This window comes from Trifolium pratense, linkage group LG6 (assembly GCF_020283565.1).
Source record: "Trifolium pratense cultivar HEN17-A07 linkage group LG6, ARS_RC_1.1, whole genome shotgun sequence".
Taxonomy (NCBI): domain Eukaryota; kingdom Viridiplantae; phylum Streptophyta; class Magnoliopsida; order Fabales; family Fabaceae; genus Trifolium; species Trifolium pratense.
Window position 1 is genome coordinate 41535214 of NC_060064.1, and position 10936 is coordinate 41546149.

Consider the following 10936-nt stretch of genomic DNA (forward strand, 5'->3'; position numbering starts at 1 on the left):
TACATAAAATCATACAGTCCCCGTGCATTTTTGAGAGATACGAAATATGAAATTTATTTATGGTAAAACATATATCATATTACACGGTTACATTATGAAATTATAAATTCAATTAAGAAATTAATGTAATCTTGAATGGATAGACAAAAATGGATACACAAAACATAGAGCGTATAATAAAGTCTACATAAAATCATACAGTCCCCGTGCATTTTTGAGAGATACGAAATATGAAATTTATTTAGGGTAAAAGATATATCAAATTACACGGTTACATTATGAAATTATAAATTCAATTAAAAAATTAATGTAATCTTGAATGGATAGACAAAATAGATACACAAAACAAAGAGCGTATGATAAAGTCTACATAAAATCATACAGTCCCCTTGCATTTTTGAGAGATACGAAATTTGAAATTTATTTATGGTAAAACATATATCATATTACACGGTTACATTATGAAATTATAAATTTCATAAAAAATTAATGTAATCTTGAATGGATAAACAAAAATGGATACACAAAACATAGAGCGTGTAATAAATTCTACATAAAATCATACAATCCCCGTGCATTGTTGAGAGATACGAAATTTGAAATTTATTTATGGTAAAACATATATCATATTACACGGTTACATTATGAAATTATAAATTCAATTAAAAAATTAATGTAATCGTGAATGGATAGACAAATGGATACCCAAAACATAGAGCGTATGATAAAGTCTACATAAAATCATACAGTCCCCGTGCATTTTTGAGAGATACTAAATTTGAAATTTATTTATGGTAAAACATATATCATATTACACGGTTACATTATGAAATTATAAATTCAATTAAAAAATTAATGTAATCTTGAATGGATAGACAAAAATGGATACACAAAACATAGAGCGTATAATAAAGTCTACATAAAATCATACAGTCCCCGTGCATTTTTGAGAGATACGAAATATGAAATTTATTTATGGTAAAACATATATATCATATTACACGGTTACATTATGAAATTATAAATTCAATTAAAAAATTAATGTAATCTTGAATGGATAGACAAAATGGATACACAAAACATAGAGTGCATGATAAAGTCTACATAAAATCATACAGTCCCCGTGCATTTTTGAGAGATACGAAATTTGAAATTTATTTATGGTAAAACATATATCATATTACACGGTTACATTATGAAATTATAAAATCAATTAAAAAATTAATGTAATCTTGAATGGATAGACAAAATGGATACACAAAACATAGAGCGTATGATAAAGTCTACATAAAATCATACAGTCCCCGTGCATTTTTGAGAGATACGAAATTTGAAATTTATTTATGGTAAAACATATATCATATTACACGGTTACATTATTGTTAGATATAAATTTGGTACTTATCAATGAAATATAATTGGTAGGTCCAACATTTATTTGAAGGTTATATTGTTAAAGTAAAACTTTCAAATGTTGTGTCGAAGTATCAATCATGTCGAAACGGAAGAGGGTTTCGAAGACTTTGAAAGGTACGTTTGGGTTTAGTTTTGTCAAGAACCTGTCGAAAGCACAGATCGAGTCGAAGGGCTAGCTGGGTCAGGCCCAAAAGAAACAGCAACGGCCCAATAAGCATTGGCGCGCACTGAAGGAGTGAAGATTGAAAGTGGAGAACGTGGGTCGACGTGGCCGATCGAAGGACGTCCAGATGATCAAGAAGCAGTTACCACTTCACTTTAGTATTTATAGCAGTTTTTCATTCAGAACAAGGGTCACAAAATTTTATACAAAACTCTCTCTGAAAATTCTAAGTACTCAGCGTTCGAACGAAAGGAATATCTGAGGAGAAATGTATGTTTTGTGAACCATTTACTTGTAACTGCTTTACATTTCAATGCAATTTACTTTCCAGCAATGTTCTTTAGCTTTATTTAATGTTTATTTATGAAATTGCTGTTTCGAGGCGATTCGAACTAGCAATGTTCTTAAGTGTTTGTTTTTCTTTTAAAACGAACATTCGAACAATTTTTCTAAGTAAACAAAACACAAAATTGTCCTGAGATTTACTAGTTGGTCTCGCGAGTTTAAATACTTAAACTAGCGGTTGTTTACCAAATTTCCACGTAAACAAATTGGCACACCCGGTGGGACTGGTTTTGTGTTTGTTTAAAATATTTTGTGTGTTGTGGAATGAGAAACTTGTTACCTGCACATAACTGACGATAGGTTAGGTTATGGTTAAAACTACTTAAAGATCTAACTCTAATAAAAATCAAAGTTCTAGCGCAATGAGTAGTGAAGCAAGTTCGAGTGGTGGAGTCGATCCACCCCCACAGAGTTTGAACACGTCTGGTTTGGTAAACGTTCCAATATTTTCCAGTCCAACAATCTCGAGTGTTCATGATGTCATTCCAACTATGCCAATAACAACTATGGCAATCCCGTCCGTGACTGCTGGTCATGGACGCTCGAAACCACCATCAGGTTTTAATTCCATGTATGGGCCTCCCCCTACACTTGGCCTTGGGATGCCAGTTTTTGAATCTGATAGGTATACTTCAGCAAGGGTGACTCCCACACCCTTAACTACTGCGTCTGTGTTGTCTCTAAGACAACAAATGGATGAGAGTAATCATGAAATGGTTAATCTCTTGACGCAGCAAATTGGTACTGTGTTTAATCCATTGATTCAGAACACCAATGAAAGTTACCAAATGTTAGCATTCCAAATGAGTTGAATTGCTGATTTTTTTGGTACAACCCCTCCACCTCCCAGAGTAAATCCTGTTACCCCACAAGTGATATTACCTGCAATGTCTGCAACTCCAGTGCAACAAAGGCCAACTTATGTGGCCAATGAAACAGTTCCAAACCCAACACCTACACCAGTTGCACAAGAGGAAACTTATTACCCTTACGAGGTTAACCAAAATCCTCAGGTAGTAAATCAAAATCCTCAAGTGGTTCACCAGAACCCTCCAGTGGTAATGGTTAGGAGGAACCAGGATCCTAATGAGGTAGTGCGAGAGGTTCAGAACAATAACTTACTTGGCCAGAATAATTTGGCTAACATGGTCGAAACGATTTTGGCCCAAAATGGCCTAAACACAGGTTGTCGAAGGCTAAACTTTGTCTCTGCCTTCAATGAATATGTGTTGCAAACAGAGTTGCCAAGAGGTTGGAAAGTCCCAAAGTACACTAAGTTTGCTGGGGATACTAATTCTGTAGAACACATTGCTAGGTACTTAGCTGAATCTGGGAATTTGGCAAATAATGAAAATCTGCGAATGAAGTATTTCCATGAACAATTCTATATGGGCCAAACTAAGATAAGCCTGAAAGAACTTGCCAGTGTAAAAAGAAAAAACCAAGAGTCAATTGATGATTATTTAAATAGGTTTCGTTTACTGAAATCCAGGTGCTTTACCCAAGTGCCTGAGCATGAGCTAGTAGAAATGGCCGCGGGTGGCCTAGACTATTCGATTCGAAAGAAGTTAGATACACAATACCTTCGAGACATGTCACAGTTAGCTGACAGAGTGAGACAGATCGAAAGGTTAAAAGCTGAAAAAGCTAGAAATTCTAAGTTTCAGAAAAAGAAAGAAATCAGTTTTGTTGATTCTTATGATAATGAGGTCGATTATGAAATTAGTGATGAATACTTAGAATTTGAAGATAGTGATATTAACGTGGCTGAATTAAAGCCTGGAGCTCCTTACACATGTAAGTTGTTAAGGCCTTCGAATGGAAAAAACCCAGTCGAACCAAAAAATGATAAGTTTGTCACAAAAACTTATACCTTTGACATTACAAAGTGTGATGAAATTTTTGATTTATTGGTAGCTGATGGCCAAATTGTTGTGCCAAAAGACATGAAAATACCACCAATAGAACAAAGAAAGAAAAGGGGTTATTGTAAGTTTCATAATTATTTGGGACACAAGACTTATCAATGTGTTGTTTTCAGGGACTTGGTGCAAAAAGCGCTGAATGAAGGAAGGCTGAAATATGCTGATAAGGCAAAGCCTCCAATGAAGGTGGATGCAGACCCTCTGCCAACTGCTGATGCCACCTATGTCGAAGTGTATGACTACAACATGGTTGAAGTTGTAGATGCTACTGCTCCGATCGAGGCTGTGCCTGAAGAAGAGTATGAAAAGAGGGTTCGTGAAGTGTACCCCAATGCTGAGGAAGAATTGGTGGACTTCCTGAATAGGTGCAAGCTCAAGAACTCTGAGGTGATGCTTTGCCCTAGGTGTAGTGCTGTGTGTGACAAAGAGGCCACTGCAGGCCTTCAAAATGTTGTACCCTATGCTGAAAACAAGAGAAAATGGCCAAAGGCTAAGCCAAACCAAAAAGCTTGGCCATATAAAGGAGCCAATTGGGGAAAGCCTATTACTAAAGGTCTTTCGATCCAGCAAAGGCTAGGGCCCCAAAATACTTTCAAACCATCTGGAAGAGCACCCATTAACCAGTGGGTAAGTGGGCACTATGTAACGTTTAACAGGAGAATGATGGAAAACGGGAGTTCTAGCAATGTGAATGTGAACATTGTGTCTGAACCTAAGGGTTCGAAAGTGGCAGCTGGAAAAGAAACAATGAATGCTGCTACAGAGGCTAATAAGTACTCTTATAGAAACAACTATAAGGGGAAAAACCTATGACTCGCACTCAGTGGCGAAGGTTTCAAAGGAAAAAGGAATTGGCAGGTAAAGATGCTGAGGCTGGGGGCAAAACTGTTGCGGCCCAGAAAGTTGAAATGGCCAAAAGGTCAGTGAAAGAAAGGCTTTCCATAGTATTGGAAGAGCCAACAGTTGAAGCTGCCAAAGAAGTGGTAGAAGGTGAGGATGACATGGATGATGATGATCTCTTAGATGAGGGATCAGATTTCGACGTGATGGTTAATGTGGTGTCTATCTTGCCTTTAGAGTATGATGTGCCTACAGAAGTCAATGAGTTAGAAGAGGATTTTGAGGCTCTCAATTTGGCTGATCACAAGCCAATGTGTTACTATGTCATGCAGAATGGCTGTGTCGAAGAACAAAAAGCCGTCTTCGAAAAGCCAGATTTGGGAATGCAAAACCATTTGAAAGCTCTATTCATTAGAGCAAAAGTGAATGATGTGGGGGTGAATAAGGTCCTAGTTGATGGTGGAGCTGTAGTTAACATCATGCCCCACTTCATGTTGAAGAAATTAGGTCTTTATGACAAAGACATTCATTCACACAACGTGGTACTGGCCAATTATGAAGGCAAAACTGGTCATTCCCTGGGGGCAGTGCAATTAGAAGTGTGCGTTGGTAGCACAGTTCGAAAGACCCTTTTTATGGTCATTGCTGCTAGACCCAATTACAATTTGTTATTGGGAAGGGAATGGATTCATGGTGTTGGGGCTGTCCCCTCAACCATGCATCAGAGATTGATCATCTGGAGAGAAGATGGTTTGGTCGAAAATGTAGAGGCAGACTAGAGTGCATATGTTGCAGAGACAGACATTGTGACTTTACAGAATTTCGACAAGCGCCTAGCTTCAATTGCTCCTTGTGGTGAGCAAGATGCTGCCTTCGATCCAAATAAAGTGGTGTCAAAGAATGTATACCACTCAGTCAAACTGCATCCAACCCATGGCTTTTGTTGGGAAAGGGAAGACATAGAGAAGCCCTTATCTGAGGATGCTTACCCACCAGCTTCTGGGTGGGTCAATTTCAACGAGTATGATGATTAAGTCCCCAGCATGGGATCGTATTACGGCTTACGCAGCCGAAAATAGAATCAAAATGGCTCTCGAAGCCATTAGTTCACAAGAAGATATGGCTGTCGATGCCAATGTTAACTTAGAAGATAAACTGGCCTTGGAGGCTAGTGACGTGAATAATGGCGAAAAGCAAAGGTTAGATTGCATCTATGATGATGAACCTTTGGGTTTTGAAAAAGATCCACACAGTTCGATTCAAAGAATGCAAGCCCAAGATCCTTTGCAAGAAATTGATATTGGAGATGACTCTGTTAAAAGGCCAACTTACATTAGTGCCAATATTGATCCAAGCTTAAGAGAAAGAATGGTTGAATTGCTTAAGTACTACAAAGACTGTTTTGCATGGGATTATAGTGAGATGCCTGGGCTAAGTAGGAATTTGGTAGAACATAGGCTACCTCTTCGACCAGATAAGAAACCTGTGAAGCAGCTTCCAAGGAGGTTTGCGCCAGAAATCATGACAAAGATCAAGGCAAAAATTGAGAGGTTGCTCAAGTGCAAGTTCATTCGAACAGCCAGGTATGTAGAATGGTTAGCCAATATTGTTCCTGTTATTAAGAAAAATGGATCACTTAGAGTTTGTATAGACTTTAGGGATTTAAACAATGCTACACCAAAAGATGAATATTCTATGCCTATAGCAGAAATGTTAGTTGATTCAGCAGCAAGGCATGAATATCTAAGCATGTTAGATGGCTACTCATGCTATAATCAAATTTTTATTGATGAAGATGATGTCTCAAAGACTGCATTTCGTTGCCCTGGTGCCTTAGGCACTTATGAATGGGTAGTAATGCCCTTTGGCTTGAAAAATGCTGGAGCAACATACCAAAGGGCCATGAACTTAATTTTTCAAGATTTCATTGAAATATTCATGCAAGTTTATATTGATGACATTGTGGTAAAATCCTCTTCTCAGGATGAACACATAGATTATCTCAGAAAATCATTCGAAAGGATGAGAAAATGTGGATTAAAAATGAATCCACTAAAATGTGCTTTTTGTGTACGTGCAGGAGATTTCCTTGGTTTTGTTGTGCATAAAAAGGGCATAGAAATTAACCAAAACAAGACAAAAGCTATCATGGAGACGAAGCCTCCAGGAACAAAGAAACAGCTTCAATCCTTGCTAGGTAAAATCAATTTCTTGAGAAGGTTTATTTCAAACCTAAGTGGTAAAGCTCAGCCATTCTCTCCATTGTTAAGGCTCAAGAAAGATGACGTATTCGAATGGGGAACAAAACAGCAAAAGGCATTTGATGAGATTAAGGCATATTTGTCGAGAAGCCTCCAACTTTAATGCCTCCTATTCGAAACAAAGCAATGAAGCTGTATATTGCAGCATCAGATGCAACTATTGGAAGCATGCTCGCTCAGGAGGACGAAAATGGCGTAGAAAAGGCTATTTACTATCTAAGTAGAATTTTAAATGATGCTGAAACTAGATATAGTTCAATTGAAAAGCTTTGTCTATGTTTATATTTCTCTTGTACCAAACTTAAGCAATATATCAAGCCAGTTAACGTTTATGTTTATTCGCACTTTGACATCATTAAGCATATGTTATTAAAACCAATTTTGCATAGTCGAATCGGGAAGTGGGCTCTGGCTTTGACTGAATACTCATTAACTTACCAGCCTTTAAGAGCGGTCAAAGGCCAAATAGTTGCTGATTTCCTCGCTGATCATTCAGTAGTCGAAGTTTCAATAACATATGTAGAGTCTGAGCCTTGGACTTTATATTTTGATGGCTCGAGACATAAACATGGTACAGGAATTGGAATCTTAATTATTTCTCCTTTAAGAATTCCAACAAAGTTTAGGTAAAAGATTAATGGAACTTGCTCCAATAATGAAGCTGAGTATGAGGCTTTAATTGCAGGCCTAAAGATTCTCTTAGACCTGGGGGCAAAACATGTTAAAATCAGAGGAGACTCTGAATTAGTAATAAAGCAATTAACAAAAGAGTATAAATGCATTCAAGAGCATTTGATGAAGTACTTTGTTATTGCATTTTCTTTGCTAAAACGTTTCGATTCATGTGATATTCAACACGTACCTCGAATTGAAAATCAAGAGGCAAATGATCTTGCCCAAATTGCCTCTGGTTACAAGTTAACAAAAGAAAAACTAGAGGAGTTAGTGGAAATTAAAGAGAAGTTAATTTCATGTGAATCAGTGCCAAATATGTCAACAATGTTCGAAACACTGGGGGCAAATGACCAAAATGTCGAAACTGATTTCGAAATAGTGGATACTCATTTTGATGAGGCGATGGCGGAAATCTTTGTCATTGATAACCTAGCTGACAATGATTGGAGACAACCTATTGTCAAATATCTGGAAAATCCAGTAGGTACGACTGAAAGAAAGGTCAAATACAGAGCCTTAAGCTACACAATCATTGGAAATGAGTTATTTAAGAAAACATCTGAGGGAGTTTTGTTGAAATGTCTTAATGAAAATGAGGCATATGTAGCAGTTTCCAATGTTCATAGTGGAGCATGTGGGGCTCACCAAGCAGGCCACAAAATGAAATGGTTGTTGTTTCGACAAGGGTTGTACTGGCCATCCATGCTTAAGGATTGTATAGAATATGCAAAAGGATGTCAAGAATGCCAAAGACATGCAGGGATACAACATGTTCCCGCAAGCGAATTACATTCGATTGTCAAGCCTTGGCCTTTTAGGGGTTGGGCCTTAGATTTAATTGGTGAAATTAGGCCTGCCTCATCAAAGAATCAGCGTTATATATTAGTTGGAATTGATTATTTCACTAAGTGGATAGAAGATGTGGCTTTAACAAATGTGGATCAGGAAGCTGTGATCGATTTCATCCAAAATCACATCATCTATAGGTTTGGGCTTCCTGAGACTATTACCACAGACCAAGGAACAGTGTTTGTTGGACGAAAGATGCAAAATTTTGCTGAACAAGCAGGCTTCAAATTAACGACTTCGACACCTTACTATGCTCAAGCAAATGGGCAAGTCGAAGCAGCCAACAAAGTCATAATTGGTCTAATTAAAAAGCATATTGCTCAAAAGCCAAAAAATTGGCACAAGACTTTGGATCAAGTCTTATGGGCATGTAGAAATTCTCCTAAGGAGTCAACAGGTTCAACTCCTTTTCGACTAACATATGGCCATGATGCTGTATTGCCAGTGGAAGTTATGATGCAATCAATACGAGTGCAAAGACAATTGGAATTGCCTACGGACCATTATTGGAATTTGATGTTAGATGAGTTAGTAAACATAGATGATGTAAGATTGCAAGCATTAGATGTGTTGGTTCGACAGAAGGAGAGAATTGCCAAAGCCTACAACAAGAAAGTTAAACTTAAAACCTTTAACTTAGGGGATTTGGTATGGAAAGTTATCCTTCCCATGGATAGAAGAGATAGAGTCTTTGGGAAATGGTCACCTAACTAGGAAGGACCATTCAAGATTTCTCAGGTGCTATCCAATGGGGCATATAAAATTGAAGAATTAACGCCTGAACAACGTTCAGTAAACATGAATGGCAAGTATTTAAAGAAATATAAGCCAACGTTACAAGAAGTATGCATAAAGAATGAATAGTTCAAGAATTAAAGGTGCAAAATGGTAAAGAAAATTGCCAAGAAAATAGATGTTTATTCATTAAAATCAACATTACAACCAAGCATTCAAGAATGTTCAAGAAAAGACAAGAATGGTTGAATGTTGCAGGATAACCACTTAGGGTTTACCCTGTTTCTTAGTTCCTTCATCCTTCGAATCAGCACTGGAAAGCTCAGATGCCTGAGATTCTTCTTTCTCAGACGAAGGAGATCTTGGAAATTCTTCATCATCAGGCTCCCAGGTGCTGAGGAACTCAGCATAATCTTCATCAGTGTCATCTGAACTTGAAGAATCAGAAGAGAGGACGATGGTTTCCACTTCTTTACTTTGAGACTTCTCAGAGGGAGGAAGTCTGGTGTAAGCAGGTTTGAAGGCTGGTTTCTTTATTCTTCCCCTTCCAAGGGCGCGTAGGGCTTTGCAATCCTTGGTGGTGTGAGATTGTTCTTTGCCTCTATTCATTTTCAAAGGTTATATTTTCGTTTGTGTGATTGATTATGAAAATGAAAGAAAATGGATATAAAGGCAGTATTTATAGATGAATTTATGAGAGATGATGCGCTTTTAATGTCTAGATGGTTACAAAAAAAAAAGGGGGCCAAAGTTCAAACATAGCTTAAATCACAAAGAGCCTAAGGATGCTGGTGTGACGACGAGGGGGGCTTTCGATTAGCTGCTTGGAATTGATAATATTGGTTTCGAATGGAAACCAACTTACGCTGCAGCATCTCTTTATCATTGGTCAAACGCTCCACTCGTTTCTGAAAAGCCAAGCCATCACTATAGTGTTGAAGTCCTTCATGGGCTAGTTCATCAATCTTGATCCTATGGACTTCGACAGCTAGATTGGCAAAGTGCTCCATCTTGGTCTCCTCTTGTCGAATCTTCTCTTCTAACTCTTTGATCTCAGAGCGCCATTTGGTGATGTTGCCCTCACAAGTGACAATCTGGTTGAGAGCATCAGAGGTAGTAGCTTTGACCCTCGAAACTTCTGCATTACAGTGGGCAGCCTGGTCGAAGCTACGTTGTTGTGTAGAGAGTTGAGACTTGAGCAACTCATCAGTTCTGCTCAGGAGCTGAGATTGATTGACATACTGCTCAAGGTAGGCTTCAGCTTGAGTAACCAAGAGGAACATTGCTTCGTTAGTCATTGGATTTTGAAGCTTTTTGAACAGGGCTTTAATGTTGTAATATATGGAGGAATCACGTTCAAGTAGGCCTAACATATCCCCATGAAGAATTTCTCGCCTAAACATGATCTCCTGCTCAAATTGCTCTTGCCCGAGCAAGCTTTCCTTATCTTCAGCAGTAGAACTAGAGGCACCATGGCTTGAAAGAAGTTTATTAAGTGCGTCTGCTGGAGTTAAATCCTTCAATTCTTTAGCAAGTTCAGCTGGCAGGATAATGGTAGGAGGTGGTTTCGAAACAGAGGTACCTTCTTCATCAAACGAATCTCCAGTGTGGGAGTCGCTATCATCAGAGTCGAAGGTATTAGCATTCATCGAGCCGGAACCACGGCTTGGCCCACTTGGTTGGGGTTGATTGGTAGTAGAATGCTCACCATCGAATGATGGTCTCTG